This window comes from Hemiscyllium ocellatum, chromosome 51 (genome assembly GCF_020745735.1).
Source record: "Hemiscyllium ocellatum isolate sHemOce1 chromosome 51, sHemOce1.pat.X.cur, whole genome shotgun sequence".
Lineage (NCBI taxonomy): Eukaryota > Metazoa > Chordata > Chondrichthyes > Orectolobiformes > Hemiscylliidae > Hemiscyllium > Hemiscyllium ocellatum.
In genome coordinates, this window is record NC_083451.1 from 1,618,132 (window position 1) to 1,631,990 (window position 13,859).

Here is a 13,859-nt window from a genome sequence, read left to right on the forward strand (position 1 = left end):
TACGAATCTATTATATCTCACTAGGTTAAGGACAATTGAGACAGATGTTTGATGACGATGGAGCTGAAAGATTACCAGGCGAAATGCAGCAATCCAAGGTCGATGAGAAAATTGGAAATGCCATGACCTTTTTGAATTTTTGGGCAGTGGTTTCCAAGGATTAAGTGGCCTACTTATGTTCTTCGTTTGTGTGACTTTATGGATGATTCCTGGTGGATTCTCCCTCAGCTCCGTGTTGTTTGTATATTTTTATGCATTCTGCACACGTGTTGTTTCATTCACATTCTGATGTCAGTTAATTTTGTTCAATACTTTCCAATATTTTGGAACACTGTCGATAAGAATTATTGCTACTGGACCACAATTGTTAGCAACCCGTCAAGAAGGGTACATTTTCTCTCCTGCAACATATCAGTGTGGAGCCAATTTGATTTCCAGTCTTTGAGCACAGAGCACGAGGCAGCAGAGATTCGCATTGTTCTGCACAACTGCTATTTGCCTGTATTACACGTCCCCCAAAGGAAAAGTGCTGAATGAGACAGCAACTTTCGTGTAAGGCTTTACCTTGTGGGAGATCGACCACTGACTCAGAGAATTAGAGCGTATAGAAGAGGCCTTTTGCCCTATCGAGTCCAGTCCATGAATTGTTTCTCGACATCTACAACTGCATCACTTTCCAAAATTTGGTCCATTCCTTTAATGTTATAATACTTGCTCATTGAAATATTTTTACATGTTGTGTGATTTTCCACCACAACTACCCTCCTGCACCGCCATGGCCCTCGACCTGAAACATTTGTCCCCAGCTCACTCAATAAGCTTTTCATTTTCAAATTGTGCCCCTTATTATTCATACTCCGATGGAGGGTAGCAGCTGATTTCTGTTTCTTGTCCCTTACCTCTCATAAAATTATATAACTCAATATGTCCTGTCTCAAAGTTCTCTGTCCCAAAGAAAACAACACGTGACTTACCAACCTCGCTTCAAAGATAAACTGATCCACAAAACGGTACAACACAGGACAAGCTCATGACTCATCATGTCTGTGCGGCCATGACACCATTCAAATCGAATCAATCTGCCTCTACGTTGTGTGTAACTTTCTGTAGCTAGATTGTTCACGTGTCTGTCGAAATGCCTTTTACAATTGTTCAAGTAACTGCTTCCTCCAAATTTCTGACGGGGTATTTCAGTCACCTACCTCACTTCACGTAAAAATAATTGTCCGCTTCCTTGAAATGTCTCCCCACTCTCTTTCAAGCCGAATTGCACCCTAATGAAGATACTTCCACCTTGTAACAAAAGACTCCAACTATTTTCTTTATCTGCTCCTCTCATAAGTTCGTATGCTTCGAGTTCGAGATTCCAGAGACTCACCCTCTCTCGGAAGAATAATCCAATTTTGTTCAACCTTTCTTGTAGGTAATCCATTCAAATCCACATAAGGTCCTGATAAATCTCGTTTGCAGCCTCTGTGAATACTCCACATCTGTGGTGTGGAGAACTGCACACGGTCCTTCAGCTGTGCACTGACTAAAGGCCTACACAGAAGTTACACCTTTGAGGTAAGAAGGTCCTGAATGTACCTTGCTAATTTACTGATTGCCCGCTGTCACGACATTAAAGCATTGATCTGAATGTGAATTAAGACATGGAAGTTCAATGTTTATCAGGGTTAATCAGTTTTATTCATGACTTTTAGAAGACAGAGGGTCAAGGCTCAGTTGTGTTGACCCAAACAAACAGAACCAAAATTTTTGAGAAGCCATCTTTCTTGAAAGAAGCTCAGATGTTTTCGAGTCTTATGTGCTGCCTTTTCGACGTTTAGGTCAGAGAGGAACACAACATAAATGCAAGATCGGGCATGTTCCCTTCACTTTCCTTGCCACGCGTTCATCTGATCAGAATTTACTGCAGAATTTTCCTCCACCATCACATGTAAACATTGCACCTAGGCAGAGAATAAATAATATGAAAAGTGTTTTGATGTTAACAGTCTGACAAAACATATGATGCACCCGCAGTCTCACTGGCGAGCCAAACCAATGGATGGTTGTCGTCCTTTTCTACACAGAGAACCTGAGAAAATAATGTTTTTTTTACCCTTTCTTTGATTGAATTGTGCGGCCACTCATCCATGATCACAAACTCTACCCAATGGAAACAATTTCTCCCTAAATGTCCTGTCAAATCCTCTCAGAAATTTCCTTGATTCAATTTGCTCTCCTCTCGTTCTTCTGAATTCCTTCAAGTGTAGACCTAGCCTAGTAAGCCTCTCCATAAGACTGACCATCGATACCTGGTCAGTCAGCACAGTGAACACTGTCCGAGTGAGAACTGGTTAGGTGACGAACACGTGGTTCTGTTGCTAAAACGTTCATCGAGAGATCCTGATAATGGCCTTAAAACACGGGTTCGAATCTCGCAATGGCATGTGGTGAAATTTGAATCCAGTAAATATTCGCAGTTAAGGATCTAAAGGTCTGAACCATGTATCTGAGACAAGGTGGGGGGAGGGGAAATCAGGAAACTGGAGAAATCAGAGTTCATCCCTTGTGGATGGAGAGTTCCCAGGCGGAAGATGAGGCGCTCTTCCTCCAACCGTCGTGTTGTCATGTTCTGGCGATGAAGGAGTCCAAGGACCGGCATGTCCTTGGTGGAGTGGTAGGGGAGTTAAAGTATGGAGCCATGGGGTGGTTGGGTTGGTTGGTCCGGACGCCCCAGAGGTGTTCTCTGAAGCGTTCCCCAAGGAGGCGGCCTGTCTCCCCAATATAGAGGAAGCCACATCGGGTGCAGCGGATGCAATAGATGATGGGTGTGGAGGTGCAGGTGAATTCGTGGGGATATGGAAGGATCCCTTGGGGCCTTGGAGAGAAGTAAGGGCGGAGGTGTGGGCGCAGGTTTGGCATTTCTTGTTGTTGCAGTGGATGGTGGCAGGAGTGGAGGTTGGGTTGGTGGAGGGTGTGGACCTGACGAGGGAGTCACGGAGGGAGTGGTCTTTTCAGAACCCTGATAGTGGAGGGGAGGGAAATATATCCTGGTGGTGGGATCCGTTTGGAGGTGGCGGAAATGACCGCGGATGATGCGCTGTATACGGAGGTTTGTGGGGTGGTAGGTGAAAACCAGTGAGGTTCTGTCCTGGTGGCGGTTGGAGGGGCGGGGCTCAACGGCAGAGGAGCGGGAAGTGGAGGAGATGCGGTGGAGGGTATCGTCGATCACGTCTGGGGGGAACCTGCGGTCCTTGAAGAAGGAGGCCATCTGGGCTGTCCAGTATTGGAACTGGTCCACCTGGGAGCAGATGCGGCGGAGGATAACAAAGATGGTCCTCGATAAAAGCGAGAGAGCCAGGGTAGTTGTTATGGGGACATTTAACTTTCCAAATATTGACTGAGAATACAACAGTTCAAGGACTTTAGATGAGTCAGGTTTTGTCCAAAGCTTGCCGAAGAGTCTCCTAACACAATGTATAGACAGTATCTCACTGCAAACCCCAGGTCACATTCTCTGCCCTGAAGCTATTCAGACACTTCCTCAAAGAGACTTGCCACCACAGCGACGTTTTCTTCCTCAGTGCCTGGCCACAGAACCAACTGATCCCATATGGGATCCGGACCACATTCAGACCAACACAATTTGTATCTTAACAGGAAAACTAATATAAAGCACGAATTCAAACGATCCAGAAACGGTTCTCTTTCCTTGTTCTCTGCTCCACACTCACAGCCACGGGCTGCCAACTAATCTCTGTGCAATCAACTGAAGATTATGTTTTCTCAGAACTGCAAAGGACCCCTACTGTATGACATCCTTAGAAGAGTACACAGACTTAAAAAATGTTTTTATACCTCATATTGGACATCCAAACTGTAAGTGAAGCAAACATTCTCTGAGACTGCTCGGCCGCCATCAGCAATGAGGTCGTGCCAGACATCATCACTGCAGTGAGCGATTACGTCGTTTCTGTACCCCCATCCGATAGGCCATAGCCAAGGCTGATCATGCATACTCCACCACCGCCGGCCAGACTACAGCCATCGCAGTGGATATGAGATCTGCTGCTACCAAAACTGACAGAAGGCCCAACGGAACAACACTTCTGCCCACTCTGTTCCCACCACTGCAGTCACTTCCACCTCCTCTGACATCCCTCACGACATTCGTTCTGTAACTTCTTCCCCTTTTTTAGTCGCTGTCACAGCCATGAGTTATGCCACATGCTATGCCACTTCCACCCTCTACGTCATCACCTACTCTACACATTCTGCCACTTCAACCCCGCAACTTCTGTCGTCGCAAACATTTCTGCCCCCACCGACGCTACTCACCTGAATGCTGTTGAAACACCGCCAACAGATCCCAAAGTCACCCCGTCCTCCTCGCCAACGCCAACGTTGAGCGTCACCTCGGTGAATAACATCACTCTGATCCCACCATGACTATGCCTACTCCAGTTAAAGTCTCCTCCCCCAATCCGAGATTCACACATACACCAGGACTTAGCTCCCAGCCCTGCCGAGCTTTCACCATCCCCCCGGACCTCCCCTCACTGAGGACCAACGATCAGTCCTCAGCAAAGGCCTTATCTTCATCCCCCTCCACTTCTGGATCAACAAATTCAACATTGTGACATCGAACTCTTCTTCAGCCGCCTTCAACTCCGAGCTTGCCTTTTTCCATGAAGACTCCTACCAACTTCCGAGGACTCCTTTGTCCACTTGCAAAGCATCCCATCCAATGGGACACACCGTGCCGGTCTGTTTCCTGCCCTCGACCTCATTATTTCCAATTGTCGACGAGACATTGACCACCTCAAACTGTGCGCCGCCCTCCCTCCCCCCAACCTCTCACCTGCACAATGCTCAGCTTTACAATCATTGTGCTCTAACGCCAACTTCACCATCAAACGAGGGGACAAGTGTTGTGCAGTTGTTGTTTGGCGCACTGACCTTTACCCCACTTAAGCTAGGCGTCAACTTGAAGGCACCTAGACCTTCCGACCCCTCGACCACAACCACACCGCCCATCACTATACAATCAGCTCCCAGACAGGTCAGAACCTCATCACCTCAGGGAATCTCCAAAACACAGCTTTCAACCTCATGGTTCTGCAGCCATTGGAAAACCTGGTCCCACAAGCCCCCCACCCCCCATGCCATACTTCTGACCAAGGCCACAACGGAGACTGCCACATCCACCAAAGTTGACCTGCGCTTCTTCAAACGATGTTTACTGTGTTCGTTTGTCCCGATGCGGTCACCTCTACAATGGGAGACAGAACGCCGACCCACAGAGAGCTTCAGAGAGTATCTCTGGGACACTTACACCAACTAACCTCAGCACCCTGTAAGCAAAAACTTCAACTCCTCTTTCACTCCGCCGAAGGCAGGCAGACCCTGGGCCTCCTCCATCGCCACTCCCATATCACCTCATGAGTGGAGGAAGAGCGCTTCATCTTTCGCCTCAGGACCCTCCAATATCTTAGCACCAGTGTGGATTTCACCATTTTCCTCACTTCCCCTTCCCCCCCATCCCGAACCTAATTCCAACCTTCAAGGTCAGCCCCGCGCTCATGACATATCCCACCTGGTCATCTTCCTTGCCACTTATCTGCTCCCTGTTCTCTCCTACCTATCACCATTACCTCCAACTGCATTCTCAGCTGCCTTCCACCCCAACTCCACCCCTCCCAATGATCTCTCCACCTCCAAGGCTCCCAGCCTTATTCCTGAAAAATGGTTTTTGCCCCAGAAATCGATTGTCCTGCTCCTCAGCTGCTGCCTGACATGCTCTGTTTTTTTCAGCGCCACTTGCTCGACTTCAAATTTCCAGCATCTGCAGTCCTCACTTCCGCCACAGTATGTAGATAGGTCAACAAGAGGCGAAGCCACGTTAGATTTCGTATTGAGTAAAGAAACCAGCTTCTTGATCGATTCAGAGGTAGGTGAGCACTTTGTTAATAGTGACCCCAAATCGGTTATATTAAAATTAGTAATGGAAAAGGACATGCATCTAACGCAGGCCTAAGTTACAGCTAGGGGAAATGCAATGATGATCGGATTAGGCAAGATTTAGAGTACATAAGTTATGGAAGGAAATTGCCGGGATAGGCACAGTTGAAATGTAGAGCTTATTCAAGGACCAGCTCCTGTGTGTCATTGACATGTATGCACCAGTGAAGCGGGGAGGAAGTTGTTTCGGACCCGGCCAGCTCAGTCAGTTATCCTGCTGCTGAGATACTGTTGATGGTGGATGTTGAAATCCTGTTCCCAGAGCATGTTTGACACAATTTGCACTCTCGGAGCTTCCTCCAAGTGTTGTTCAACAAGGACGGGCAATGAATCATCAGCCAAGATGAGATGGTATGTAGTAATCAATAGGAGCCTTGAGACTTCCTGTGTTCCAGAGTCAATGCTGAGTACTTCCAGCGCAAATCCTTCCTGTCTGTACACCAGTGAGCTGCCAACCTCTGCCTGGTCTGTCCTGCTGGTGGGACAGGACATATCTACGGATGGTGATGATGGGGTCTGGTAATTGTATGTAAGTTACGATTCTGTGAGAATAAATATATCAGGCTGTGCCATGACTAGTCTGTGAGACAACTGTCACCATCTTGGTACGCGCCTCCAGTTGCGAATGAGGAGGATTTTACAGAGCCGAGAGGGCTGATTCTGTGGTTGCATTCTCTGGTGCTTTTTTAGATGTCATTTGTTCCATCCAGTTATATTCCTTTGTTGAGACTTTTCTGTGATTAGTACAATGAGTAGCTTACTCGGCCACTGTCGGGTTGGCAGGTCTCTTTCCCTGAATATGTTAGGTGTTTTTTTTCTCTCCCATTGACAATGGTTCCATTAAGCTCACTAGATCTTATTCCAGTTTTTTTAATAATTAAAATCAGATTCCATCATCTGCTAAGATGGGATCCTTTCCCGGACTCACTTGCACGGTTTAATTGTCTGTACAAAATTAAATACATCAGGGTTCTTCTTAATGGGTGAGGCTAAGGCCCAGTCGTGCTCTGGCTGGACTGTTCATCGAGAGACCCACATTAACCACTTTGCACCAAGGTTCAAATCCCGCCACGCCAATTTGAATTCCGTAAATATCAGTAATAACCAATCTAACAAAAAACACAAAACCATTGCCAAGTCTAGCGAAAAACTTATCTGGTTCACCAAAGCACTTTAGAGAAGGGCACTGACATCATTAGCTGGTCTGGACAACACGTGACTCCAGATCCATAGCATTGTGATTGAGTCTGAACTGCCTCCGTGAAATTAAGAATGGGCAATAAATAAAGGCAGTCAGCAATACCCTCATCCCGTGAAGAAGAAACAAACATGAATAAGGGTCTAGCTTTTTTGTTTATTTCCAACACACTATCCATCATCCTATCTCCTTCATCATCCCTCCAACATGAACAGTGAGGAGTACATTGAGTTAATCTGTCACTAAGATTGAGACAATCTGATCAGCTGCCAATTCTGTTTCCATCCCTTCCACCAGCCCACCGAGCCAACTGCCTCACTTGATTCTCCAGGTTTTTGTCTTAAACTGATATCATTCTCCAATCTCTTGTCAAGCCTTAGTAGAGCTCATCTCGACCCTTTACCCTCATCTCACTAAATACAGACATTCCGACGGTATGTCTCCTCCCCCTTGCCACAGTTCCTTGTCATTCACATATTCTTCCTTCTTCTTTCTCCTATCTTTTCTGGTTATGATCTTCTTACCTTCTCTGCTAAAAGGCAATATTCAACAGCACTGTCAGTCAAAAGCCCGGCTCCATCTCCACGCTTCCTTTCCATTCTGAATTTCTTGTTTTTTTTGTCCCTCAATGATCTATCATTGGCCTCTCCTATTTCTCCGAGTAAAAAATGAGGTCTGCAGATGCTGGAGATCACAGCTGCAAATGTGTTGCTGGTCAAAGCACAGCAGGTTAGGCAGCATCTCAGGAATAGAGAATTCGACGTTTCGAGCATAAGCCTTTCTCCTATTTCTCACCTACGAAAAATACCAGGATGTGGCATGGCCCAAAAGCACTGTTAGGTTTCACACAAGCACTGACAATGCCCAGTTATACCTCACCATCACCCCTCTCCATTGCTCAGTTGTCAAAATACTTACCATGTTTTCACTACTTGTTTAGCTCAAACTTCCTCCATTGAAGTATTGCAATGGCTGAACCCGTTGCCTTCAGTTGCTATTACAAATTACTTTTCCTGACTGCTGAGCCCCTCCCTCTTACTGTGAACGGTCTGTGGCAGAACGATAATCTTCACAATATTGCTCTCATAACTGTCCCCGAGGTGACCTTCTGATCAGACATCTACACATTCACAAACACCAGGAATTCCAATCTCTAAAATGTTACTTGTCTCTACCTCACACGAACTCAATTGCTACTGAAATGCATGACGTTTGCCTGTGTTGCCTTAAACTTGACGAATCTGATACAGAAGAAATGAATCTGCAACTGAACCAGGATCTGGTTCCAGACTCTCCTTTGATGGGGCCTATCCTGTCAGCCTTTACCCTGTCAAATCTTTAAAGAATCCTATATGTTTCAATGAGATGATCTCTCATTTTTCCAAATTCCTTTGAGTAGATTCTGAAATTGCTCAGCCTTTGCTAAAAGGAGAATCAGTCCAAACCAGGGATCATTCCAGTGCATTTTCTCTGACATGCCTCCGATAAAGTGATGTATTGCATTAAATAAAGGGAACAAAACCGCTCACATTACTCCAGGTGTGGTTTCATCAGCACTTTGCACCGTTGCTCTCTGGTATATAGTCCAAACTATTTTATTTAAAACCTCCTTAAATACGAAACAACATCACATTCCCCTTCCTGATTACCCGTTACAGCTGTGTGCTAACCTTCTGTGTTTCCTGCACAATTGTCCGTGTCCCTTTGTGATGCAGCGTTCTACAGTTTTCACTTTTTAACTCTCTTCTATAGTTATCTCCTCAAAATGAACAAAATCGCTTTTTCCATAATTATACTCCATTTGCCAACTTGTTGCCCACTTCTCCTATGAATATCGCTCCATACACTGTCTGCAATCCTCTTCGAGGTTTATTGTTAGGCATTTTCTCGGAGTTTTCCACTCCTTCTTCAAAACTTCTCTTGGGAGCACTTCATAGTGGGGAGAATGCGCAGTTCCTATCTTTTTACCGATACTCTTTGGAATGACTGGGAGGAGCTTGGTGCCCATTGTTCAGAATGGAGACAACTTGCCCATCAAGCTGCATTAGCCTTTCACACGCCATGGCATATTAATGAGGCACAGCGGTAGCATGGAAGGAGAGAAAAAGAAGCAAATCCTGTTCTCCATATCTCAGTAACTCTTGGAACATTCTGTCTCATGTGTCTTATTGCTCTGTATAGTCGCATGAAGTCCCAGTGTAGATACACTTAGAAATCCACAAAGATTTACCCCTGAATTAACAGCTGACGTCCATAAGGGGTAATCTGTACAGTCATCCTGGGCCAGGAGTAGGGGATGGCATGAGTTACCAACGTGAGTTTACAGTGACGGATTTGATTAACTTACATTGCAGGGTATTCCAGGTGGACTTCCAGATGATATTCTCAGTAATTGTAAAGCAAACTCTAACAGAATGACTCAATTCATCTCGACATGGACAGATGGGTTGTGTGCGAATCTTGTCTTCCACCTCATTCCCATTTTCGAAATAAAAGTTCTCCTTTGAATCAAACCATTCTCTCAATATGTCTCCCCAAATTTTCAATATGTAGTCATTTCATGATGAACTGATGAGGTTATGTTTAATCACTCCAATGCAAATTTAATGTAAACACCTCGATCACAGCTTCCTTCAATTTCCTCTAGCAACATGGAGAACAGTCTCAGTTTCTCCAAACCATGATTTTCTAATATCTGTTTGCGATATAATAGGTAAATGTCAGAATTCAGTTGGAATGTTCTCCTCTTAACTTTATCAGTGCAGCGCCAAACAGAATTAAAGAAAGTGAACATCCTCCAGGACAAAACATTGTGTCTGTGTGCAGTCATAGCCACCACCTTCAACATTCCCTCTCTCCACCACCAAGGCACGGTGGCACAGTGGTTAGCACTGCTGCCTCACAGCGCCTGAGACCCGGGTTCAATTCCCGACTCAGGTGACTGACTGTGTGGAGTTTGCACGTTCTCCCCGTGTCTGCGTGGGTTTCCTCCGCGTGCTCTGGTTTCCTCCCACAGTCCAAAGATGTGCGGGTCAGGTGACTTGGCCATGCTAAATTACGCAGTAGTGTTAGGTAAGGGGTAAATGTAGGGGTTTGGGTGGGTTGCGCTTCGGCGGGTCGGTGTGGACTTGTTGGGCCGAAGGGCCTGTTTCCACACTGTAAGTAATCTAACAAAAAAGGCAAAATGGCATCACCATGTAAAAGGTAACGTCAGCATTGTCCTGCCTGACCGTACGGCTGCTCAATCATTAGGGAAAGGTGACTGGTGATGATTAACCTGAAGGTTACCACAGCCTCAGCAAAGGGAGATGGTGAGAGGGAGAGTCCATCTATTGAACATGGATATCATTCTATTGGTAAATGTATCATCAACACCATATCATATGACCGAATAATGGGAAAAAATAAATAGATGCACGCGACTAAAATCGCCCGTTCCGTTTGAACCATTCTGGTAAAGGTCCTGTTCCCCTTCTCAGACACCCTCCCGTTCTCCCCAAAGTGTGTATGATCCCTCGTTTACAGAAAAACAGCTCATCTGTGTTTCTGTGGATGATGTCATCTTACAGCAAACAAATGCAAGAAACCGCATTGTCTGTTAGAGTGGGAGACACAAATTTCTCAACAACATTACAGACGTATTTAAGTGCACAATTGTGATGTCAAGACAGATAACACTATGGACCATGTACTGGAAAATGGATTAGGATAGTTAGGTGGTAGTTTTCTTTACTAGCACAGACTCAATGGACTAAACATTTTTTTCTGCACTGTTAGCCTCTGAGCAACTTAATATAAGAATATAACAAGGCAAATTTGAAACCAGTTCAGAGTAAGTGATGTTGAAATCGATGACAAATGATTGGTCTAAGATATTGAGCGGAAACTGAGACGGAGACGTTAAGGAGGAGGCTCTGGATCTCAGGGCCACAGAATCCGAAATAAAAGTGGACTACCCTCAAGGCTGAAATTAAAGAAGGCACATATCACAAACATTTGTGACGCTGGAGGAGAGTATAAATAGGGAGAATTATGATGCTGGAGCGAAATTATACAGATAATGTTGAGACAGGAGATTGAAAGAGGTGATAATGATAGAGAGAGTTGTGAGGATAGATGAATTTACAGAGACAATGTGCGTTACTTTCATAAAGCTGGCGAGCATGGAAAGAGACCCTGTAGTCCAACCAGTCCATGTCAACCATAATTCCAAGCTAAGCTTATCCCACCTGCCTCCACATCATCCATACAATTCCAATTGATGTATCTGTCCAAATGTCTTTGTCATAGATTCCCACAGTGTGGTAACAGGCCCTTAGGCCCAATAGATCCACACCGACCTTGCGGAATGTATCCCAATCAGATCCATTCCCCTGAAACATTACTCGCCCTGACTAATGCATCTAACCGAAACATCCCTGAACATTATAACTAATTTAGCTCAGCCAATCCACGGAAACTACAACTTTTGATTCTGGGAGCAAACTGGAACACCAAGAAGAAACCCACACAGACACGGAGAGAAGATTTAAACTCTATGCAGACTGTAGCCTGTGGATGGAATCGAATATAGGTACGTTGCTCAGTGGGGCAGCTGTGCGAACGACAGAGTGACCATGCTGCTGCGAAATTGTAATTGATTTCACACTTCCTTTGGACGTTGATTCCATACATAAAGCACTCTCTGTGTAGAAAAAAAAAGTCTGATGTGTTTTTAAAACCTTTCTGCTATCACCTTAAAAGTATGCACTCTCAACTTGAATCGTGTCCACCACCACCACCACCCCATCCCCTGGGACGAACGCCGACTACTCACATTTCTTGTACACATTATGATCATTTCAATGTCTAAAATGGTCACCACTCAACCTCCTATGCTCCAGTGAAAAAAAGAGTTCCATCCTCTCCAGACTCTCCTTATAACTCAAACCAATCATTTCCATCAGCATCCTTGTAAATCTCTACAAACAGGCTCCAATTTATTAATATTAGAGGGTGGCATGGTGGTTGGCACTGCTGTCTCACAGCGCCAGGGACCTGGGTTCAATTCCCGCCTCAGGCAACAGACTTTGTGATTTTTCATCACAAAGATGTGTAGGTCCGATGAATTGGCCCGGCTAAATTGCCCGTAGTGTTAGGTGAAGGGGTCGATATAGGGGTATGGGTGGGTTACGGTTCGGCGGGTCGGTGTGGACGTGTTTCCACACTATAAGTAATCTAATCTAATCCAAAGTGTCCTCTAACATGGACACAATTCTTCAGAAGATGACTCACCAACACCCTATACAATATCAACATACCATCCCAATTCCATTAATCAAAACTCTGAACAACAAGGCAAGTGTGTTAAACACCTTCTTAACCACCATGTGTACATTTGACGTGAGCTTCATAGCCTTTGTTCTAAAGTGGAAACTCAATTATCCAGTATTCGATTGTCCGAACTTTGGATAACACAATCGCAAGGTCCCAATTTTGTGCTAAACCGTGTTTTCTTGCATTTGATTCACTGAACATTTGATAATCCAAACAAAATGCTCTTTGCTGACGTCGCTCGGTAATTGAGGTTACTCTGTATATTACTGATCGAGGCCCGAATTCTAACTGTAAATGTCTTATCCTTATTCATTCTATCAAAATGTAATATTTTGCACTTATTCAAAATTAACTCCATCTGCAAACTCTTCAACCCATTCACCCAATTGATCAAGATACCTATGTAGTCAGAGATAATCTTTGTTGCTGTCACTTTTACACCAATTTTGGCATCACACACAAATTGTGCACCATGCTTTCGATATTTCATCTCAATAATTTACAGTATACGAATGGCAAAGAAAAATGGACCCAACACCGATTCATGTGGAACACGGCTGGTCACAGACCTTCAATCTGAAAAACAACCCTCCGTTATTACTGTCTGTCACCTACATTGAGCTAATTTTATATCCCGCTAGCCAGCTACCCGTGAATCCCATGTGATCGAACTTTATATATTAGTCTACCATGGAAAACCTTGTCAAAAATTTACTGAAGTCCAAATTAAAATAAAATATATCTACTGCAATTGCCCATTTACATTTTTGTGACCTAACTTTAAAAAGCTCCATCTATTTTATGAGATACAGTCTGACAAACTCATGCGGACTACCACTGAAGGCAGACTCACTAGTTACAGTTCCTAGGCTTCTCATAACATGTCTTCTTTAACAAAGGTATGGTTAGCTGCTAACTGTCCCGATTAACGTCTATTGACCCTCCCAATAAGGTCGTTATCGACTCCTTTATTCAAATGTTCTTCTCACACTATTCGCACCTATCATTTACTTCTTTCCGCCTTGCCCCAATCTACCTCCTGCATATAAATCGACATTTTCCTCCCATTACTTCTGAAGACAAGTCACTGAATCCGAAACGTTAACTCTGATTTCGCTTCATAAATGCTGCCAGACCGGCTGAGCTTTTCCAGCAACATCTGGTTGTTGCTTCTGGATTACAGCATCTGTAATTCTTTTGGCTTTTATTCACCGTGAGTTTTTAAATCAGGTCAAGTAGTCTGCACTGTTTACTTTTCATAAACCCTCCCAGTCCATAATAATTCCAATTCTCTGCCAGCCTCGTCTCTCTCTCCACTCATGTCTCTCTTTCTATC